This window comes from Suricata suricatta, chromosome 4, assembly GCF_006229205.1.
Source record: "Suricata suricatta isolate VVHF042 chromosome 4, meerkat_22Aug2017_6uvM2_HiC, whole genome shotgun sequence".
NCBI lineage: Eukaryota > Metazoa > Chordata > Mammalia > Carnivora > Herpestidae > Suricata > Suricata suricatta.
In genome coordinates, this window is record NC_043703.1 from 113,802,046 (window position 1) to 113,826,106 (window position 24,061).

The window sequence follows — 24,061 nt, forward strand, 5'->3', positions numbered from 1 at the left end:
GAGCCGAAACCAAGAATTGGATGCCCAACCAACAGAGCCACCCAAGTGCCCATAGAAAAACTTCTTAAATATATATATATAAGAAAGTAACTTGCCTGAGGTCACCCAGCAAAATCAGCAATGTGGTTTCTGCGCCTGTTAGGAAGAGTGTGAATCTCTGCTTTTGACTTCTCCTCTAATATAATGAAAAATTTCAAACATATTAAAAAAAAAGAATTATATAGTGAATCTCCATGTGCCCAGCCATTAGATTCTACAATTACCATTTTACTATATTTGCTTTATCACATATCTATTTATTCCTTTCTCCATCCATCAATCCCTCTTATATTTTATTGCATTTCAAAGTAATTTGCAGACATCAATTCAATATGCATATTATTAACTAAAGTTCAACATTAAAATTTTTTTAACATTTATTCATTTCTGAGAGACAAAGAGAGACAGAACGTGAGTGGGGGAGGGACAGAGAGAGAGGGAGACAGAATCTGAAACAGACTCCAGGCTCTGAGCTATCAACATAGAGCCCAATACAGGGCTCAAACTCATGAACCACAAGACAATGACCTGTGCCAAAGTTGGACACTTAACCGACTGAGCCTCCCAGGCACCCAATCAAATCTTTTTTTTTTTTTAATGTTGAACTTTAGGGGGCACGGCACCTGGGTGGCTCAGTCAGTTAAGCATCTGACTTTGGTTCAGGTCATGAACTGACGGTTTTGGGTTCAAGCCCCACGTTGGGCTCTGTGCTGACAGCTCAGAGCCTGGAGCTTGCTTCGGATTCTGTGTCTCCCTCTCTTCTCTCTCTACTGCTCCCACACTCCCACTCCATCTCTCTCTCAAAAATAAATAAATGTTAAAAAAAATTTTTAGGGGCACCTGGGTGGCTCAGTCAGTTAAGCGTCCAATTTCAACTCAGGTCATGATCCTGCAGTTTGTGGGTTTGAGCCCCGTGTCGGGCTCTGTGCTGATAGCTAGCTCAGAGTCTGGAGTCTGTCTTTGAATTCTGTGTCTCCCTCTCTCTCTGAACCTCCCCTGCTCATGCTGTCTCTCTCTCTCTCTCAAAAATAAATAAAACATTAAAAAATTTTTAAAAATTTGTTAAAGATTTTATTAAGATTTGGTTGGGGGGTGGTGGGTGCCTGGGTGCCTCAGTCGGTTAAGCATCTGACTTTGGCTCAGGTTATGATCTCACTGTCTGTGGTTTCTGGCCATGCAATGAGCTCTGCGCTGACAGCTCTGAGCCTGGAGCCTGCTTCAGATTCTGTCTCCCTCTCTCTCTACCCCTCCCCTGCTTGTGCGCATGCTCCTTCCCTCTCTCTCTCTCAAAAAATATAAACATTAAAAAAAAAACCAAAAAGGTTCTGGGGAGTGCCTGGGTGGCTCTGACTCTTGATTTCGGCTCAGTCATGATCTCATGGTTTGTGGGTCTGAGTCCTGCCTTGGACACTACACTGACAGTGTAGAGCCTGCTTGGGATTCTCTTTCTGTCCCTCACATGAGTGCACTCTCTCTCAAAAATAAATAATTAAACTTAAAAAAATTCTTAAATATGTTTTTTAAGTTTAGCAGGGGCAGGGGGAGGCACAGAGACAGAGAGAGATTCCCTAGCAGGCCCCACACTCAGCTTGGAGACCAATGCAGGGCTCAAACTTACGAAAGATGAGATCATGACCTGTGCAGAAATCAGGAGTCAGACAGTTAACTACTGAGCCACACAGGTGCTCCTTTAAGTAATCTCTACACTCAATATGGGGCTTAGCTAGATCAAGAGTCATGTGCTCTATAGGCTGATCCATTCAGGTGCCCCAAAGTTCAATATATTTTTTAAGGCAATACGCTTGTGTTGTTAAAATTGGCTGTTAATATTGCTCTTGCCCCATGACCCCAAAGGATGATCTTGATGAAATATTTTCCCTCCACATTTTCTACAGTCTATTTGTTAATCATCAAATAGTAAAGTACAAATAAGAAAAGTCTAAGAAAGCCCACGTTTTCATTAGTACTATGAATTAATGGCCTAACTGTAATATTTGTTGAGTATACACTAAGTGAATAAAGCTTTGTGAAATATAATCTATTGCAGTTTTCCACCTTGGCACTACTGACATTTAGGGCTGACATTCTTTGTTGTAGGGAACAGTCCTATACATTGTAGAATGTTTGGTAGCATCTGGGGTCTCTACCCACTAGATGCCAATAGCAGTCAACTCTTCTTCCCTCCACTGTTAAAAAAACAAATAAATAAAAGTTTCTAGATATTGCCGCAGGTCCTCTAGGGGGCTATGTCACCCATTAAAAACCCCTAATCTAGGAGAGCCATGGTGACTCAGTCTGTTTAGTGTCTCACTCTTGATAGCAACACAGGTCATGAGTTCGTGGGTCAAGCCCTGAGTCAGGCTCCATGCTGACAGCGTGAGCCTGCTTGGAATTCTCTCTCTTCCTCTCTCAAAATGAGTAAGTGGGGTGCCTGGGTGGCACAGCTGGTTAAGCATCTGACTCTTGGTTTTGGCTCAGGCCATGACCTCATGGCGAGCCTTGTGTTGGGCTCTGTGCTGCCAGTACAGAATCTGCTTGGGATTCTCTCTGTCTCCCTCTCCCTGCCTCTCCCTCTCTCTCTCTCTCAAAATAAATAAATAAACTTTATTTTTAAAAAGTTTAGAAAGGGGAACCCTCTTGCACTGTTGGCGTGAATGCAAACTGGTGCAGCCACCCTGGACGACAGCATGGAGGATCCTCAAAAAATTAAAAACAGAACTATCCTGTACCCAGCAATAGCACTGCTAGGAATTTATCCAAAAGATACAGGAGTGCTAATTTGAAGAGACATATGCATCCCAATGTTTATAGCAGCACTATCAACAATAGCTAAATTATAGAAAGAGCCTAAATGTCCATCAACTGATGAATGGATAAAGAAGATGTGGTGTGTGTATGTGTGTGTGTGTATATATACATACATACACACATACATATACATATTATATATATATAATATATATACACAATGGAATACTACTTAGTGATGAAAAAGAATGAAATTTTGCCATTTGCAACTACGTGGATGGAACTGGAGGGTGTTATATTAAGCAAAATTGAGTCAGTCATAGAAAGACAGATATCATATGATTCCACTCATATGTGGAATTTGAGAAACTTAACAAATGACCATAGAGGAAGGGAAGGAAAAATAAGATACAAACAGAGAGGGAGGGAAACCATAATAGACTCTTAAATACAGAGAACAAACTGAGGGTTTGGCATGGGGGGTGGGGGTGGGGATAATGAGTGATGGGCATTGAGGAGGGCATTTGTTAGGGTGAGCACTGGGTGTTGTATGTAAGTGATTAATCATGGGAATCTACTCCTGAAGCCAATACTACACTGTATGTTAGCTAACTTGACCAAAAAAAAAAAAAAAAAAAAAGTTTAAATAAATAAATAAATAAATAAGCTTTAAAAAACAAAAACTTAATCTCAAGACATTAGCTTGTTTACACAGCATTTCCTTTCTAGGCCAATAAACTTCTTTAGCAGCTATTTTCATTCATCCACACGTGGGTTCCTAGGAGAAAATGTTGTTCCCAAGTCAAAAGATAGAATATTTAGTTTGCCTTTTACCACCAATTATCTCTTTGACCAAGTTTAACTTCTGAGTTTTAGGTTGGTTTTCATTTGTAAAATTAAGTATATATACGGAATACATATATATGAAAGAGCTTAATAAAAATAAATTTCTTTTTTTAAAGAATTCTTTTTTTAATTTTAAAAGTTTATTTGAGAGAGAGAAGCATGCATGCCTGTGCACATGCATGAGCAGGGGAGGGGCAGAGAGAGAGGGAGGGAGAGAGAGAGACAGAGAGAATCCCACATGGGCTCCATGCTGTCAACTTGGAGTCTGATTTCAGGGCTTGAACTCACAGACTGTGAGATCATGACCAGAGCCAAAATCAAGAGTCAGATGTCCAAATTACATTGATGAGGATGACTTAACATATCATTAAAATGGGAAAAAAATAACTTTGTTCATTAAGGGAGGAACTGGTTTGCCAATTATATATGATGAAGCCTCAAGGTGCTATAGGTTAAGCATCATCATAGGAATTCTACTCTTTTCTCTTATATTTTATTTTACTTTTTTGGTTATTCTCAGAAGAAGGCAATTTGTTAGTTTTCTTTCAAAATTAAAAATGCATATTTCTTTAAAAATAACTTTTAATTTTGGAATAATTTTAGATGTAAAGAAAAGATAAAAATCATAGAGATTCCTGTATACCCTCACCCAGCCTCCTCAAATATTAACATCTTACCTAACAATGAGAGATTTGTCAAAACTAAGGTTTTTATTTAAAAAAAATTTTTTTTACATTTATTTATTTTTGAGAGACAGAGTGAGACAGAGCATAAATGGAGGAGGGGCAGAGAGAGAAGGAGGCAGAGAATCTGAAGCAGGCTCCAGGCTCTGACCAAACCTTCAGCACAGAGCCTGATGCGGGGCTCGAACCCACGAACCCATGATCTCATGAGATCATGACCTGAGCCGAAGTCAGACGCCCAACTGACTGAGCCACCCAGGCAACCCCAAAACTAAGGTTTTAACATTGGTACAATACTATCAATTCTACTACATATAGACTTTATTAGGATTCCCCAGCTTTTCAACTAATGGGACTTTTTTTTTTAAGTTTATTTTGCAAGGGAGAGAGTGCATAAGCAGGGGAGAAACAGAGAGAGAGAGAGAGAATCCAAAGCAGGCTCTGTACTTTCAATGCAGAGCCATATGTAGGGCTCAAACTCAGAAACCATGAGATCATGACCTGAGCTGAAAACAAGAGTTGGATGCTGAGCCATGCAGGTGTCTCCGAATGGCATTTATTTAAGAATAATTATTTTTTAAAATATTTTTTATTTAAAGTAATCTTCACACCCAACATGCGGCTCACACTTAGAAATCCGAGATCAACAGTCGCACGCTCTACTGACTGAGCCAGCCAGGCACCCCAACAATAAACTTTTTATTTCAAAATAATTTCACATTTTCAGAGAAGTTGCAAAGATAAAATAGAGAGTTCCCAGATACCTTTCACTCAATTTCCCCTAAGGTACAACATCATATATTATTACCATGGGACATTCATCAAAACTAAGAAACCAACATTGGTACATTATTATTAACTAAACTAGACTTTGTTCTTTTTTCTGTTCGAATACAAGATACCACATTGCATTTAATTGTCATGTATTCTTAATCTTCTTGGCTCTGTAGGTTTGTTTTTCTTTGTTTTTCATAATCTCAGTAATTCTGAAGAATCAGGTATTTTATAGAGTGTCCCTTAATTTGGGGTATTCTAATGTTTTCTCTGCATATTTACTTTTTAAATTTTTTATTTTCTTCTTATTTTTTTAATGTTTATTTTTGAGAGAGAGCGTACACAAGCAGGGGAGGGGCAGAGAGAGAGAGGCATGGAGGACCTGAAATGGGCTGTGCCAACAGCAGAGAGCCTAGAATGGGGCTTGAACTCACAAACTGTGAGATCATGACCTCTGCCAAAGTTGGTTGCTTAACCTACTGAGCCACCCAGGTGTCCTTACTTTTCTATTTCTTTTTAATGAAAAGAATATTTATATATTGAGAGAGAGTGTGTGTGTACACAAGCAGGGGAGGGGCAGAGAGGAGAGAGAGAGAATCCCAAGCAGGCTCCGTACTGTTAGTGTAGAGCCTGACAGAAGGCTTGAACTCACGAACCCATGAAACCATGACCTGAACTGAAATCAAAAGTCAGAAGCTTGGGGCGCCTGGTTGGTTAAGTTTCCGACTTCAGCTCAGGTCACAATCTCACCATTCATAGGTTCAAGCCCTGCATCTGGCTCTGTGCTGATCCTGGAACCTGCTTTGGATTCTGTGTCTTCCTCTCTCTCTGATCCTCCCCACTCATGCTCTGTTTCTCTTTGTCTCAACAGTAAATTAAAAAAAAAAAAGGAGTTGGAGGCTTATCTGACTGAGCCACCCATGTGCTCCTCTGCATATTTCTTTTGAGATAGTAATAGTACTAATAAGAATTTATCTTACAGATATTCTCCCACATGTGAAATATGGGATATATGAGGCTAATCACTGAAGCATTTTTGTAACAGCAAAACATCAGAAACAACCTAATGCCCACCAAGAAGGAACTAGTTGGGGGCGCCTGGTGGCTCAGTTGGTTAAATGTCCGATTTTGGCTCAGGTCATTATCTTGCAGTTCATGAGTTTGAGCCCTGAGTCGGGCTCTACTGACAGCTCAGAGCCTGGAGACTGCTTCAGATTGTGTCTCCTTCTCTCTCTCTCTCTTAAATAAATAAACATTTAAAAAATTAAGAAAAAAAAGAAGGAACTGGTTGAATTAATTACGGTATATCCATATAATGGAATACTTCCCCCCCAAAAATATTTTACATCTATTTAAATAAAGACTGAGGAAGTTTTTTATGTATTGACCTTTCAGATCTTTAAGACATATTAAGTAGAAAAGCAAGGTATAGAACAGCCAATATAATATGCTGTCAACATACTGGAGGGAGGAAACATATATATATATATATATATGTAATATACATATACAATAAAATAATTTCCTAAAATTTCCTTTTTTAACTTAAAATATTAAAATATGCAATACAAAAGCAAAATTTAAGAGCAAAAATTATCATTAAATATATCATACTCATCCTATCTCACTTTATATACTCAAATAAATTCAAAGCAGATAAAAGGTTCAAGTATAAAAGGTGGAACTGTTAACAAAGTTGAAGGAAGGGGATTTAACAATGTTTTTTAAGGATATTGGAATGATCGTGGCCTAAATGACACAAACCCCAGAATCCTGACTATATTAATGTTTGTGAGGGTTTTTTTTTTAAAGAAACCTTTTTACTGAGGTATATCTTATAGACCACAGAATTCATCCATTTTAAGTATACAATTCGATGATAGTACACTTATAGCGTTAGGCATCCATTGCTACAGTCCAGTTTGAGAACACATCTATCACCCTAAAAAGATCCCTCTGGCCATCTGTAGTCAATTACCATTCCCACTCCCAGGCAATCACTAATCTGTCTTCTTGTCTCTATAGATTTAGCTTTTTTGGACATTTCATATAGATGGAATTGACAATATATGGGATTTTGTGTTTGGCTTCTTTCACTCAACATGCTATTTTCAAGGTTCAACCACATGGTAGCATGTATCAGTAATTCATTTACTTACATTCCTGAAAAGCACTCCATTGTATGGATATATCATTTTGCTTATCCATTCACCAGCAGACAGATAACTTTCTGTTTGCAATTTTTGGCTATTATGAACATGCTGCTGAGAATATTAACATTCAAGTCCCCGTGTAGACAAGAATCTTCATTTCTCTTGGGGATCTTGATACCTAAAGTAGAATTACAGGGTCATATGGTTTAACTTAAACTTAAGTAACTACCAAACTGTTTTCCAAACTGAAAAGCATTTTTGTATTTACCCCAGCAACATAAGAGAGTTCCTGCTTCTTCTCTTCCTGGCCAACATGTATTACTGTCTTCTTCTTCTTTTTTTAATGTTTATTTTCGAGAGAGACAGAGAGACAGAGAGCAAGCAGGAGAGGGTCAGATAGAGAGAAAGAGACGCACACACAAAATTAGAAGCAGGCTCCAGGCTCTGAGCTGTCAGCACAAAGCTTGACGCAGGGCTCAAACTCATAAACTGGGAGACCATGACCTGAGCCGAAGTCAGATGTTTAACTGACTGAGCCACCCTGATGGCCCTGTCTTTTTTTTTAATTTAAAAATTTTTATTTTATTTATTTAAAAAATTTTATTATTAAAAAATTTTAATGTCTATTTTATTTTGAGAGAGACAGAGAGTGAGCGGGGGAAGGGCAGAGAGAGAGGGGAAGGGCAGAATCTGAAGACAGGCTCCAGGCTCTGAGCTGTCAGCACAGAGCCCGACACAGGGCTCAAACCCATGTGAGATCATGACCTGAGCCGAAGTAGGACGCTTAACCGAATGAGCAACCCAAGCGCCCCGACCCGTATTCTTTTTTAAAAATGTTTATTTATTTATTTTGAGAGAGAGAGCAAAGAGGGGGCAGAAAGGGAGGGAGAGAGAGAATCCTCAGCAGGCTCCTTGCTTTTAGTGCAGACCCCTACATGGGGCTCAATCTTACAAACCACAAGGTCACGAACTGAGCTGAAATCAGGAGTCAGATGCTTAACGGACCGAGCCATTCTGGCGCCCCTTGTTTTCTTTATTATGACCATTTGGTTACTGTAAGTGTGAAGTGGTACCTCACTATGCTTTTAACTTGCATTTCTCTACTGAATAATGATGCTGAGTAACACAGTACATGCTTCTTTAGCCATGTCTGTCTCTTTGGAGAAATTCTATCAAATATTTTGCCCATTTTATTTTATTCTTTTTTTTTAACTTAAAAAATTATTTTTCTTTTTTTTTGAGAGAGAGAGTGTGAGCAGGGGAGGGTGGAGAGAGAAGGAGACACAGAATCTGAAGCAGGCTCCAGCTGACAGCTGGAGCCTGACATGGGGCTTGAACTCACAAACTGTGAGATCATGACTTGAGCTGAAGTCGGACACTTAACCGACTAAGCCACCCAGGCGCCCCCATTTTACTTTATCCTTAACTTTTAAAGTAGGCTCCACGCCCAACATGGGGCTTGAACTCATGACTATGAGATCAAAAGTTAGACCCTTCACTGACTGAACCACCTAAGCACTGCTCGCCCATTCTAAAATTAAGACTGAGGGGGCTTGGCAGGCTAAATCAGTAGAGAATGTGACTCTTGATCTCAGCATTATGAGTTCAGGTCCCATATTGGGGTGTAGAGCTTACTTAAAATACATAAAAAATACTGATTATATTTGATTACATAAAAATGAAAATTTTCTGCATGGGAAAATATATCATAAGCTAAGTACAAAGATGAAAAAACTTGAACAATAAAAGAAATGGAAGGCTTGTACACTGAAAACTTCAAACAGCACTGAAAGAAATTAAAGACCTAGAAAAATGGAAAAGCATCTCATGCTTGTAGATGTGGAAATTAATATGTAAAGAAGGCAGTACTCCCTATCCCTAAACTGATCTACAAATACAACATAATCCCTGTCAAAATCCCAGAGGCTTTTTTTACAAACTGACAAGGTGGTCCTAAACTTTATATAGAAATGCAAGGCACCTGAAAGAGCCAAAACAATCTTAAGAAAGAAGAACAAAGTACATGGACTCACACTTCTTGTTATTTAAAACATTTTTTTTAGTGTTTATTTTTTGAGAGACAGAGTGTGAGTGGGGGAGGGGTAGAGAGAGAGGGAGACACAGAATCTGAGGCAGGCTCTAGGCTCTAGGCTGTGAACTGAGAGCTGGACGCAGGGTTCGAACTCATAAATTGCGAGATCATAACCTGAGCTGAAGTCAGAGGCTCACAGAGGCTTAACCAACTAAGCCACCCAACCACCCGTGTCCTTTTATCTTAATATTTATTTACTTTTGAGAGAGACAGAGAGACAGACAGAGAGAGCCAGTGAGAGAGAGAGAGAGAGAGAGACGGAGAGAGGGAGGATAAGGGTCAGAGAGAGACACACACAAAGCAGGCTCCAGACTCCCAGCCACCAGCACAGAACCTGATGCAGGGCTCAAAATCATGAACTGCGAGATTATGACCTGAGTTGAAGTCAGGTGCTTAACTGGCTGAACCACAAGGCACCCTTCACACTTTCTGATTTCAAAACTTACTACAAAGCGAATTAAGGCAGTGTGTACGAGTTTACTTATATGTATAATCTTAAAAAGCCAAACTCATAAGAACAGAGGATGGAATGGACTGCCAAGGACTTATGGGGTGAGAGACATGGGGAGATATCAGTCAAAGCGTGCAAACTTCCAGTTATAAGATGAATAAATTCTGGGGATCTAATGTACAGCATGGTGATTATCATTAGTATACTATATTGCTAATGTACTTCAGCTAAGGGCTGAAACCTGCTAAGAGAGTAGATGTTAAATGTTCTCACCATACACAATAATGGTAATTATATGACATGATGGAGGTGTTAGCCAATGCTTTGGTGGTAATGATTTTGCACTGCGTACGTGTACGTGTATCAAATCACACTGAACACCTTAAACTTACATGATGTTATGTCAATTAGATCTCAAAAAAGCTGGTGGGCAAAAAGGCACCAACAGAGGGTAGATATACTGATCAATAGCATGTAATTAAGAGATCAGAAATAACCTCTCCCATTTATGCTCCACTGATTTTTCACAAGGACGCCTAGATCATTTGATGCGGAAAGAATAGTCCTATGAACAAATGGTGCTGGGACAAGTGGATATCCATCTCTAAAAGAATTCAGTTGAATGCATACCTCACACTGTATATAAAATTTAACTCAAAATGGATCACAGACATAAATGTTAAAAGCTAAAACTATAAAACTCTTAGAAGAAAACTTAAGAGTAAATCTTTGTGACCTTGGAGAAAGCAATGGGTTCTTAGATATGTTACTGAAAGCGAGGATGACAAAAAAAAAAAGAGAATAATTGAACTTCACCAAAATTAAAAACATCTGTGCTTCAAAGAGCACCATCAAGAAAGTGAAAAGACAACCACAGTATGAGAGAATATATTTCCAAGTCATATGTATGATGAAGACTTGTATCCAGAATATATTACAAGACTTTGTGACAAGTCAACAATAAAGACAAATAACCTAGTTTAAAACCAGGAAGGGGCACCTGGGTGGTTCAGTCAGTTAAGTGTCTGATTTCAGGTCAGGTCATGATCTCATAGTTTATGAGTTCAAGCCCCACATGCTTGAGATTCTCCTTTTATCCCTCTCTCTCTGCCCCTCTGCCACTCATGCTCTCTCTCTCAAAATAAATAAAATATTAAAAAAATTAAAAATAAAAGTAATAAAATAAAACCAGGCAAAGGGGGGTGCCTAGGTAGCTTGGTTGGTTAAGTGTCTGACTCTTGACTTCAGGTCATGATCTCACAGTTCATGGGATTGAGTCCTGTTGTCAGGCTCTTTGCTGACACAGGGAACCTCCTTGGGATTCTCTCTCTCTCTCCCTCTCTCAAAATAAATGAATAAGACTTTAAAAGCACCTGGGTGGCTGAGTCCGTTAAGCATCTCACTTTGGCTCAGGTCATGATCTCAGGGTTCATGAGTTCCAGCCCCACATGGGGCTCCATGCTGACAGTGCAGATCCTGCTTGAGATTCTCTCTTTCCCGCTCTCTGCCCCTCCCCCACTTGCGCTTTCTCTCTTTCTCAAAATAAATAAAAAACGGGCAAACGAGCTGAATGGATATTTCTCCAAAGAAAATAAACAGCCAAGAAACAAATGAAAAGATGTTCAACATCATGTAATCAGGAAATTGCAAATCAAAACCACAATATGTCACCACTATACAGCCATTAAGACACCTAAAAAAGAGAGACAATAACAAGTATTGTGATGGATATTGAAAAACTGGAGCCCTCCTACATCGTTGATGGTACTGTAATATGGCAGAGTCACTTGGAAAACTGATGGTCAGCGGTTCCTCAAAATGTTAAACAGTGTTACCGTATGACCTCCAACAGAATATATATCCAAGACAATTGAAAACACATAAGAATTTGTACATGTATGTTCATAGTAGTAGTATTCATAATAGCCAGAAAATAGAATTAATCCAAATGTCCAACTGATGACCGGATAAACAAAATGTGGCCTATCCACACAATGGGATATTATTTGGCCCTAAAAAGGAATGAAATTCTGATACCTGCCATATGAACCTTGAACTATTATACTAAGTAAAAGAAGCCAGACACACCCATGAACTATGAGATCATGACTTGAGCCAAAATCAAGAGTTGGACGCCTAGCTGACTGAGCCACCCAGGCGCCCCCCAAAAAAGAAAACTGATTTTAAACATCCAAAATTATATCTTACAATAAGAGACAAATTAAAACAATACTTTGGCAAAATGACAAAAATGATAAGTGTTATTACTGTGTTCATGAGGATGTGGAGAAAAAGGTACTGCACATTGCTGGTGGGGATCTAAACGGCAACATCCTCTCTAAAGGGATGTAAATAAAATCAATGTAAAACACATACTTTGACTTAGCAAGTCCACTTTTAAGATTTCATGAGTTCTACTCTCACATGTACTCACAGCATGTACAGAGGTACCCCATGCAAAGTTATCCAGAATTGCACACGAATGGAAAGTCTAAGGGCTGACTAAAAAATTATGGTGCAGGCATACGATATGCTACTCTAAAACCATCAAAAAGAATGAGATAGATCTATATGTACTGATAGGAACAAATATCAAGATATACTGTGGAGTGAAAAAAGGCACTTCATATATGACATTCCTGGTTTTAAAAAGATGGAATACACACACACAGAATTGGCCTGTGGTCCAGAAGTGACTTATAACTTGGGAAAAAGTAGTAAGGAGACTTATATTTCACTGTTCTATGCTATCTGAATTTTATTTTATTTATTTTTTAAAATTTATTTTTGAGAGAGACAGAGACAGAATGTGAGTGGGTTAGGGGCAGAGAGACATACACACACAGAATCTGAAGCAGGCTCCAGGCTCTGCGCTGTCAGCGCAGAGCCCGATGCGGGGCTTGAACCCACTAACCATGAGATCCTGAACTGAGCCGAAGTCGGACGCTCAACCGACTGAGCCACCCAGGCACCCCTATCTGAATTTTAAACATGAACTAGTATCACTAATTATAGATTCTATACTGCATGCATATACACCCTGTTTTCAGTATGTAACACAACTTGTAAAGAACCTGTATTTGCCAGGGGCACCTGGATGGCTCAGTTGGTTAAGCATCAGACTTTGGCTCAGGTCATGATCTCACAGTTGGTGGGTTATAGCCCCGCATCAGGCTCTGTGCTGACAGCTCAGAGCCTGGAGCCTGCCTCAGATTCTGTCTCCCTGTCTCTCTCTGCCCCTCCCCAGCTCACACTTTCTCTCTCTCTTTCTCAAAAATAAATAAACATTTAAAAAAATAAAAAATAAAAAAAGAACCTGTATTTGCCAAAGAAAATTAAAATGCTAATTTGGAAAGAAATATGTAGCTCTGTGTTCACTGCAGTATTATTTACAATAACCAAGATATGGAAACAACCAACCTAAGTGTCCATGAAAGGTGAAGACTTGATTTGTGTGTGTGTGTATAAAATGGAATACTATTCAGATATAAAAAAGAGGGAATTCTTGTCATCTGCAACAATGTAGATGGAACCTCAAAGGTGTTATGCTAACTGAAATAAGTCAGAGAAAGACAAATACCATGTAACTTCACTTCTATGTGGGATCTCAAAAACAAAACAAAACTCATACATACAGAAAACAGATTGGTGATTGCCAGAGAGTAAGGGGGATAGGGTGGTGAGAGGGTTAAGAGAAATGGGTGAAAGGTGTCAAAAGGCACAAACTTCCAGATACAAAATAATCAAATCATGGGAATGTACTGTACAATGACTACAGTAGATAATATTATAGTGAATATTTGAAAACTGCCAAGAGAATAAATCTTAAAAGTTCTCACAAGGAAAACAAATTTTTTTTGTAGCTTTGGATGGTGAATGATAACTAGACTTACTGTGGCTATCACAATATATACAAATCTTTAATCATCTTATACACTGGAAACTGGGATGTTACATATCACTTTTACCTCAATTAAAAACAAACAAACAACTGACTACCTGCATGGCTCAGTGGGCTGAGTGACGGACTCTTGATTTCGGTTTAGGTCATGATCTCATGGTTAGTGCACGGGGGTCTGTACTGACAAGTACAAAGCCTGCTTGGGATTATCTCTCTCCCTCTGCCCCGCCCCCCCAAGATAAATAAATAAACTTAAAAAAAAAAAAAAAGGGCAAGAAAAGAACCTGTATTTGAATCCTGCCTAAAAAGTTTCCTCTCGTCAAGTTCGCAAAACAGCCTCCCGAGCAAGATGGTGTAAAACGAATTGGTGCTGGCAGAGCTACTCCACCCCTTCCCATGCATTTACTCAGGTATTGCTCACCATGATCCAGTAAAGTGGGTACTATTTACCATTTTACAGTTGAAGAAAATGGCTCAAAGATAGTGATTTGATGAATGCTCACAGCCAGCAACCAGACAATCTAACATGAATTTGTAATCTGCAAACTCCTTGTAAAACCACAAGTAAGGGGAAAGGACATGCCTAGAATCTAGGACTACCGACTCCTGCGTCAGAGAGCTTCCATCAAACCTGCGCAACTTCAAAATAGTAGAGAAAGGCCAAAGCGACCCAGAGGTCACGACTCTGGGAACCCCGCTTCCGGGACCCAGACCACCCCCAGGAGCACCACTAGGAGACCTGCTTCCCGGCATCCTCCCCGCGCGACTGCTCACTTCCGGCCCTACGTAGGCCCAAGCAGAAGCATCACCTGGCCAGCACCCTGCTCCTTGGACACGCTCTCCGCCGGGATTCCCGGCTCTATATCCTTGTCCTACAGTCGCCCCCGCCTTCTGTTACCGCGGCCCCGTTTCCTGCCCTGCGCCCCCCGCCCCGGCCCCAGGGCCCGAAGCTGACGACCGCCCTCACCTCCTCTCTCTTCGCCTGCCGCGGCCTTTTACAAACACGGCCAAACTATTCGCTGTAACGACAGTCGTCATTGGTCAGAGCCGCCCACGCGCGGTAAATACCCGCCCACTCCGTTCGCGTTGTCCGATGGGAGTTGTAGTGTACTCCTGTAGGCAGCTAAGAATTGTGGCGGAACGTGGTGGTGGAGTCTGGGCTGTAGTCCTCAGTGGGGCCGGAACGCTTCTTGCAGACCCTTCTGGGACAGAAGACACCGATACGATTCTAGGGCTGATCATGACTGCTTCAGCCCTGAGAGAGCCCTATTTCTGGTAGAACTCATTGGTAATTGATTTAAAAAATAGCCTAAGATTATTTGCATTATTAGCAGATATTTACTGTGATGTAGCGTTTTGTCAAGGGAGGTCATATCCACCAAAGTATCCACTGTTTCTAATACTTGTGTGTTTATATCAAGTTATCTTTTTCTACCTTAATTACATGCTGACATACTACTTGAACATTTTCCCTTGTAATGAATTGAAATTGGCTTCCTATGTGTTTTAATTCTGTTCCTTAGAATCATACAGAATAAACGTTTGTTCATGGTTAAAGGTAGCTTCTGAGTGCAGTGTGTTAAGGATGAGGCCTGCGTGTGTTGGAAAACTCTGGAATGAGATTTCCTGCAGTTTGTGCCTTGATTCTGTTGCTTACTAGAGGTGGTTGTGTAAGAACGTTAGTGTCTCATCTATTAATAAGAGAAATGGTCCTTTCCAGGACTCTAGTTTCCTATGTTCTTTCTAACTGGAGCTAAGGGGAGAAGGGCACATTTTTCCATAAGATTTTTCCAATTTTGTGATTTTGATGATAAACTTTTAAAATGATGATCAGTATATCCTGGGTTATCTGGATGATCACCTAAAAATACTGTAGAGTTTCAGTGCCTATATGTGTATATGATTGTATCCGTGCAAAGTAATTCTCTAGAGCAGTGCTCTTTCTGGGAGCATTGCTACAAGCATCTAGTGAATAGATGTGTCCTAAGAGATCTGTGCCATGGAGGTTGAGATCCCATGGGGCCCAAGGCTGGCTCACTCACTAGAGCCCAGGACTCTTGGTCTTGGGGATTGTGGGTTCGAGCCCCATGTTGGGTGTGGAGATTATAAAAAATAAAATTGTAGGACACCTGGGTGGCTTAGTTGCTTAAGCATAAGCCTCTTATTTTGGCTCAGGTCATGATCCCAGGCTCATGGGATCAAGCCCCAAATCAGACTCTGTGCTGAGCATGGAGTCTGCTTGGGATTCTCTCACCCTCTCTCTTTCTGCTCCTCTCCCTCTCATGCTCTTTCTCTTAAAATAAACAAACATATAAATAATAAAATAACATCTTTTTAAAAATCCTACAGTACACAAGACAGCCCAGCTATCACAACAAAGAATTATCTGGGCTAAACTGTCAATAGTGCTGGGGCACCTGGGTTGCTTAGTCGGTTAAGCACCTGACTTTGGCTCAGGTCATGATCTCATGGTTTGTGAGTTCGAGCCCTGCATCAGGCTCTCTGCTCTCAGTACAGAGCTGGCTTTGGATCCACTGTCCCCCTCTGCCCCTCCCCTGCACACACTCTCTCTCAAAATAAAGAAATAGACTTTAACATAGCCCCAGGGGAGGTCATCGCAGATACATGGATAAGGTGGTGGGGCCAAAGATGGAGTCAGTAGTATCAGTACTCCTACACTCTGTTTTAGAGAGTGTGTTTAAAATTTTTTCAGTGGAATTGCCCAAATGTGTCCTAAGAGATCTGTGGGTTTTCAGTTTAGATATGTTGTATGTGCCAGTCATGAAGGAAGCTATCAAGCTGCCGCATTCTATTTTTAATTAATTAGTTTTTAAGTAGGCTCCACAGGCAACATGGTGCTTGATCTCATGACCCCACAATCAAGAGTTGCATGAGATACCAACTGAGCCAGCAGGGAACCCCTAAGCAACCCTATTCGAGAAGAGGCTTCTTCCTTCCAAGCCATACACTCAGGGTCCTTCTATTCCTTCTTCAAAGAAGGGCCTTTGAAGAAGCATTACAATCCTGGAAGTCCTTTCTGAGCTTTCTTATAAATAGAATTCTCAGACTGCATACAACTCTCATGGTTTGACACAATGAGACACAATGAGGACACAATGAGGCCGTATTTCTCTATTCTCTAAACATCATTTTTTCAGCCTCAAAGTAGATTTTTGTCTTAAAATTTATTGTATTATTTATTTTGAAAGAGAGGGAGGGAGAGAGAGAGAGAGGAAGACAATGAATCCCAAACAGGCTCTGCACTGTCAGTACAGAGACCAATGTGGGGCTCAATCCCACGAACCATGAGATCATGACCTCAGCTGATATGGAGTTGGACCTTAACCAAGTTCAGCCACTCAGGCACCTCTCATTGTGATTCTTGAATCTGAGAATTCCTAGCTTTCTACAATTGTGGAAAATTCTCAATTATTATCTCTTCAAATATTGTCTATCTCACATTGTTTTATTTTATGGAAGTCCAGTTTAAATGTGTTTTAGGGGAGACTGCCTGGCTCAGTTGGTAGAACATGACTCTTGATCTTGAGGTTGTGGGTTTGACCCTCACATTGGGGTAGGGATTGCTTAAAAACAAAACCTTTAAGGGACGCCTGGGTGCTCAGTCACTTAAGTGTCCAACTCTTGATTTCAGTTCAGGTCATGATCTCATGGTCCTGAGATGGAGCCCTACATGGGGCCTTACATTGGACTCCGGACTGGGCGTGGAGCCTGCTTAAGATTCTCTCTCTCCCGCTCTCTTTCTCTCTCTCCTCCCTTGCTTGTGTGCACTGCTCACTCTCACCCCCCAAAAGGGGTGGGGAACCCTTTAAAAATGTATCTTAGATTTTTCATTTTATTCAGTCCACTGAATTTTTTGATTTTGGCTGTTGTTTCATTTATTTATTTGAGACAGAGAGAGCATGAGTGGGAGGGGCAGAGAGAGAGGGAGAGAATCCCAAGTAGACTATGTGTGCTCAGCACAGAGCCAGAGCTTGATCCCAGAACTTCAAGATCATAGCCAAAACTGAAATCAAGTTGGTCGCTAAATGGACTGAGCCACCTAGGTGCTCCTCAGTTACTGTATTTTTAATTTCTAGAGGCTTTATCGGTTTCTTTTAAATTCAAGGGGTGCCTGGGTGCTTAGTCAGTTGAGCATCTGACTATTGATTTTGGCTCAGGTCATGATGTTTTGTTTCACGGGATTGAGCCCCACATCAGGTCCTTGCAGATAGCAAAAGGAAACTGCCTGGGATCCCTCCCCCCCCCCCCCCCCCCCCCCCCCCCCCCCCCCCCCCCCCCCCCCCCCCCCCCCCCCCCCCCCCCCCCGCCGCCTCTCTGGCCCTCCCTTGCTCTTGTTCTCTCTCTTAAAATAACTAGCCCCACTACCCTTCTGGTTGCTCAAGCCAGGAGCCTGGGAGACCTCTTAACAAAACACAAATTAGAAGATCAATAGCTCCCTAGGACCTTTACAATAAGAAAAAGTCTATATTACTTGCCTTGGCATAAAGAATTGGCCTGCTTTGGTCTTTTCGTTTTAGCTCTTACCATCTCACACCTACTACTCTAGCTGGCAGTACTACCAGCACATGGGAGAAAAGCTATTTGGTTAAAAGCAGATTGTACAAGATCACAAACTTAGTAATTTATTAGTTTCAACAAACATGTATTGAGCATGTATTATTTACCAGGTACTGGACATAATTGATGTTAAAGAAAATAGTCACCAGCTTTTGGCCTAATGAAAAACACAGTTTTTTGTGTGTTTTTAAGAACATAAGTTTTAAAGATATAATCATACAAAAAAAAGTTGGCCCTGGAACACGGGTTTAAACTGTGTGGGTCTTTTTTTCCAATATGGTACAATACTATAAATATATTTTATGATTTTTAAAAAATTGTATTTAAATCCAAGTTAGTTAACATATAGTGTCATAATGGTTTCAGGAGTAGAATTTAGTGTTTCATCACTTACATATGACACCCAGAGCTCATCCCAACAAGTGCCTACCCTAGTACCCATCACCCATTTAGCTCATCCCCCCCAAGGATTGCTTGCCCCTCTAGCAATTCTTTTTGTCCCTTATTTTCTTAGTAACTTTTCTCTAGCTTACCTTACTGTACGAATACAATATGTATTTATAACATACAAATTATGTGCTGATTGACTTTATATTATTGAGAAGTCTTCCAGTCAACAGTAGGCTATTAGCAGTTAGGTTTGGGGGAAGTCAAAGGTTATACACAGATTATCAACTGAGCAGGGTTTGGTGCTCCTAACTGCATTGTTCAAGAGTCAACTGTATTAACTAAAAGCTGTGACAAATGCTATAAAAGAAAAGCTTTATAAGATGGTTTGAGAAGTTATGATTTATGATTTAGATTGTGGGCAAAGGAATGCCTTTCTTTTTCTTTTTTTTTTAACTTTTTTTTAATGTTTTATTTATTTTGATACAAAGAGAGACAGAGCATGAGAGGGGGAGGGGCAGAGAGAGAAGGAAACACAGAACCGGAAGCAGGCTCCAGGCTCTGAGCTAGCTGTCAGCACAGAACCTGATGCGGGGCTCGAACCCACAAACCTGAGATCTGACCTGATGCGGGGCTCGAACCCACAAACGTGAGATCTGACCTGAGCCAAAGTTGGAGGCTTTGCCACCCAGGCGCCCCAAAGGAATGCCTTTCAAAGAAAGTGATATTAAAAAAAATTTTTGGTGTTTAGTTTTGAGACAGAGGGAGAGAGAGGAGAGAGAGAGAGAGAGAGAGAGAGAGAGAGAGAGAGAGAGAGAGAGAGATCAATTGATTGTGAGCATGGGAGGGGCAGAGAGGGAGACACAATCTGAAGCAGACTCCAGGCTCTGAGCTGTCAGCACTGAGTCTGACATGGGGCTCAAACTCACTAACCATGAGATCATGACTGATTAAAAGTTGGAGGCTTAACTCACTGAGCTACCCAGGGGCCCCTAAAGGAAATGACATTTAAGTGGAGACTTGAAGACACAGCAGGCAAAAGGCATTCAGGTGGCAAGACCCTATGATAGGAATCTCTAGGTCCCCAATCCACACTGCTGTGTTTTGTCCAACATCTCTCCTTTGCCAGTTGACTCAATGTTAGGCTTTGTCAATAGAGGGCACTGGGGGAATAATTCAAGGCAATACTGTTGGGAAAGTATTTCTCTTATGGGTGCTGACTCTCTTCTCTTTTTCAGTGTGGGAACCAGTGGGTCAGCGTATGGAAGACCCAGTGATGCTCCTCTGGTCTTTGGGACCTGTCTGAGCTGCACCCTCAGATCACACTCCCCTGCCTGCAGCTACTTTCCATGCAGCTTTAGCTGTACCAGGTTACAGATGTTTCTAGGAGTGACAGATAAAATACAGAATGCCCAGTTATATTTAAATTTCAGTTAAACAAAAAATAATTTTTTAGTATGCTCCATGCATTATTTGGGATTGAGTTTTTATTTGCTAAGTCTGGCAACCTTGGCTGTTTTCCCACCTGGTGGACAATTGCTATAGACCAGCCAGTTCTTGCTCTCTGGCAACAGATGACTTCTATGGAGCAGCTATGGCCCCTGTGCTCTGGCATGTTTCATCACCAGGCTGCATGCTCCTGTGGTAACCAAGTCATCTTTGGAGAGGTCAGAATGTCAGGGCTCTCCTAAAACCCTAGTTCCTTCATTTCACTGTCCACTCTGTTTAGATAGCAGCTTTTTTCACCAGTGATTTCCGAATCCCTTTAACAAAGTCCTTGTTTTACCTCTTTTAGTAGTTAACCATCTCTTTCTATTTAAATTTCCTTATCAGATTTTTAGTGTTGGTCTCGGTCTCCTGACATAAAATGTTAAAGATGGTGGTGGAACAGAAGAGCTTACGGGAGAGTGAATGGCCTGGTGCCAAGAAGGAAGCACAAATCACACAGATGGCAATGTAAACAACATTAAAGATTTTTAAAAAAAGATTTTAAGTAATCTCCACACCCCAATGTGGGGCTTGCACTCACAACCCTGAGATCAAGAGTCACATGCTCTACTGAATCAGCCAGATACCCCCTCATATTAAAGATTTTTAGATTACACCCTAAATGCAATTTGAAGCAGATTCACAAGCAGGGGGGAAGAGTGTGTCACAATCAGATTTACCTGTTTAAAAGATTTTCTTGGGCTTCTGATTCTGTACAAACATGTTACCAGCCTGGTTCTGGATCTTTCCACTCCTTGTAGAAACCATAGACCAATAAGGAAAACATATGATCACTGACCCCACAAACAGTATCTTAAATGAAACTGAGGCAGCAGAGAAAACGTACAAAGTCCACATTCAGTGGGACTGGATGGGAGGCCAACAGCGTACAGTTGGGAAGAATGGGGTGAGGGGTGGGCTGGTGGCACATCTCAGAAATTGCCAGCAAATAGTCACTCTGAGAAGAGTCACACCCTGCATGGAGCCTGCTGTGAGGACTGAACAAACGTGGGAATGCTAGGACATACGTGAAGTACCTGGGGGTCCAGAGGTGTTTCAGAAAGCAAGTGAGGGGATCTTTGTGCAGTGGCAGTATCATAGCCAATGAGGTTTATCCAAGGCGCAATTACTGCTCATTGAGAAAGCAAGTAAGGGGATCTCTTTGACAGGCAGGAATTAGGTTCCTTAATGTAGCAAATGAAGGAACTCAGGGAGCTGAGGGCCTGCATAGAACTCCTGCACAAGGTCACATCTCAAGAGAGATAATTCATTGTAGCCAGAGGAAGAAGTGAGAAAACTAGATGGGGTCCCTCTCCTTTATTCTCCTGCTGGTACTTTGTCTATGAAAATCCAAAGGTTTCAAACATAAATAAATAGAAAGGAATAAACAGAGCCGTTGTGCACTCTAATTAATTCCCCTGCTTATGCTCTTTCAAAAATAAACATTAAAAAAATAAATTTAAAAAAATGAAATATTGGGGCACCTGGGTGGCTCTGTCGGTTGAGCATCCAGCTTCAGCTCAGGTCATGATCTCAAGTTCGTGGGTTCAAGCCCGGTGTCAGGCTCTGTGCTGACAGCTCAGAGCCTAGAGCCTGCTTCGGATTCTGTGTCTCCCTCTCTCTCTGACCCGCCCCTGCTCACGCTGTCTCTCTTGCTCTCAAAAATAAGTAAAACATAAAAAAATTAAAAAAAAAATGAAATCTTGCCATTTGCAACAACATTGATGGATCTAGAGAGTATAATGCTAAGTGAAATTAAAGACAAAATAAATGAATAAAGAAAAAGATAGTGAAACCAAAAAAAGTTTACCTGGAGTTTACCTGGAGTTAAACACACAAGAAAAATGTTCCCACAAAGCAGCTGCCAATATTACAATATTCTAATGTGAATTTAAAAAACTATTAAAGCAAACACAGCTAAGAAATACTAGAATTCCTCACACCTGTCAGAATGGCTAAAATAAAAAACACAAGAAACAAAAAATGTTGAAGATGTGGAGAAAAAGGAATGCTTGTGCACTGTTGGTGGGAATGCAAACTGATAGAGCCACTGTGGAACACAGTATGGAAGCTCCTAAAAAATAAAAATAGAATTACCATATGATCCAGTAATTCTACTAGGAATTTACCCAAATGAAACATGAAAACACTAATTCAAAAAAATATATGCACTATGTTTATTGCAGCACTATTTACAACAGCCAAATTATGGCAGCAGCCCGAGTACCCATCAACAGCTAACAGGATAAAGATGTAGCGTGTATATTAATTCAGCCATAAAAGAGAAAAGAAAAGAAATGAAATGAAATACAGGGGCGCCTGGGTGACTGAGTCAGTTACGCATCCAACTTCAGCTCAAGTCATCATCTCAGTTTGTGAGTTCAAGCCCTATGTTGGCTCTGTGCGGACAGCTCAGAGCCTGGAGCCTGCTTCAGATTCTGTGTCTCCCTCTGTCTCTGCTCTTCCCCTGCTTATGCTCTCTCTCTCCTTCAAAAATAAACATTAAAAAATAAATTTAAAAAATGAAATATTGCCATTTGCAACATCGATGGATCTAGAGAGTATAATGCTAAGTGGAATTAAAGACAAAATAAATGAATAAAGAAAAAGTGAAACCAAAAAAAGACAAAAAAATTTTTTAAAATTTTTTTTATTAAAATTTTTTTTAAATTTTTTTAAGGTTTTATTTATTTTTGATACAGAGAGAAACAGAGCATGAGAGGGGGAGAAGCAGAGAGAGAAGGAGACACAGACCCAGAAGCAGGCTCCAGACTCTGAGCTGTCAGCACGGAGCCTCATGTGGGGCTCGAACCCACGAACATGAGGTCTGACCTGAGCCGAAGCCGGAGGCTTAACCGACTGAGCCACCCAGGCACCCCCTAAAAAAAGACTCTTAACTATAGAGAACAAATTGAGGGTTACCAGAGGAGAGGTGGATTGGGGGAGGGGGATTAAGAGTACACTTATCTTGGAACACCTGGGTGAGCATCTGACTTTGGCTCAGGTCATGATCTTTCAGTTCAGTTCATGAGTTCCAGCCCCACAATGCGCTCACTGCTGTCAGCACAGAGCCTGCTTCAGATCCTCTGTCCCCTCTCTGCCCATCCCCTGCTCATGCACTCTCTCTCAAAAACAATAAATATTGAAAAATAAATATTAAAAAAAATATATAGAAGAGTACACTTACCTTGATGAACACTGAGTATTGCAGAGAACTGTTTAATCACTATTGTACACCTGAAACTAGTATCACTGGCTGCTAACTATATTGGAATTAAAACAAAACAAAACAAAACAAAAAACAAAACAAAACAACCCACAAGAATTCGAGGAAGTTATGTCCTTGAGGTGAAACAGAAATTGGTATTAACCTAGGAAACAGAAAATGACAAAACCATTTCAGAAATGAAGACTAAATTAAAAAGCACAAGTGAATCTGGATACCATAGGAAGCATGTTCAAGGAACAGGAACAGAGATTATAAATGATAAAAGCAAAAGATAAAAACAATGAACAAATGATAGAAACAGATGAAGAGCAAAGATCCAACATACAGTATTTTAAGCAGTGAAATAGTACAATTTAGGAATATAATTTAGGAAAACTTCCAAAATATCTTAGTACATGTATTTGGCCTTGCGAGTACTTCCTTTCTGGTAGGATTTTCTTCCAACATTAAAGTCTTCTCATGTTCTCCACCAGTGGCTCAATCTGGAATTATCTCATTGCCTGACCTATCAGATAATCAAGTTCAGCCCTCTGACCAACAATCTGGACCTATTGCCAAATTACTTCATGGCTGCTATCCAGTATTCCCACACTGGATCCCATTCCTAGACACGTATTTTTTAATTTGCTCTCATTTTAATGGAGTTTATTTAGTAACTGAGAACCAGTGAATTCAGGGAAGAAAATCTTTAT

At 40.6% G+C, this 24,061-nt stretch overlaps 1 long non-coding RNA gene and 1 other non-coding gene across 3 annotated transcripts; one reads left to right on the forward strand and one right to left on the reverse strand.

Annotated features, from left to right (window-relative positions):
- Positions 1 to 95: 95 nt before the first annotated feature.
- On the reverse strand, positions 96 to 14,680 carry LOC115289924. Of its 2 annotated transcripts, none has more exons than XR_003907874.1 (3): positions 14,655 to 14,680; positions 7,250 to 7,421; positions 96 to 175 (listed from the first exon to the last, which is right to left on the reverse strand). It is a non-coding gene; the product is annotated as an uncharacterized LOC115289924 (long non-coding RNA). The 2 variants fall into 2 exon arrangements; XR_003907875.1 differs by lacking the exon at positions 14,655 to 14,680 and adding an exon at positions 7,512 to 7,574.
- A 6,535-nt stretch (positions 14,681 to 21,215) lies between these two features.
- On the forward strand, positions 21,216 to 21,359 carry LOC115290888. Its single transcript, XR_003908270.1, has one exon. It is a non-coding gene; the product is annotated as a U4 spliceosomal RNA (small nuclear RNA).
- Positions 21,360 to 24,061: the final 2,702 nt, after the last annotated feature.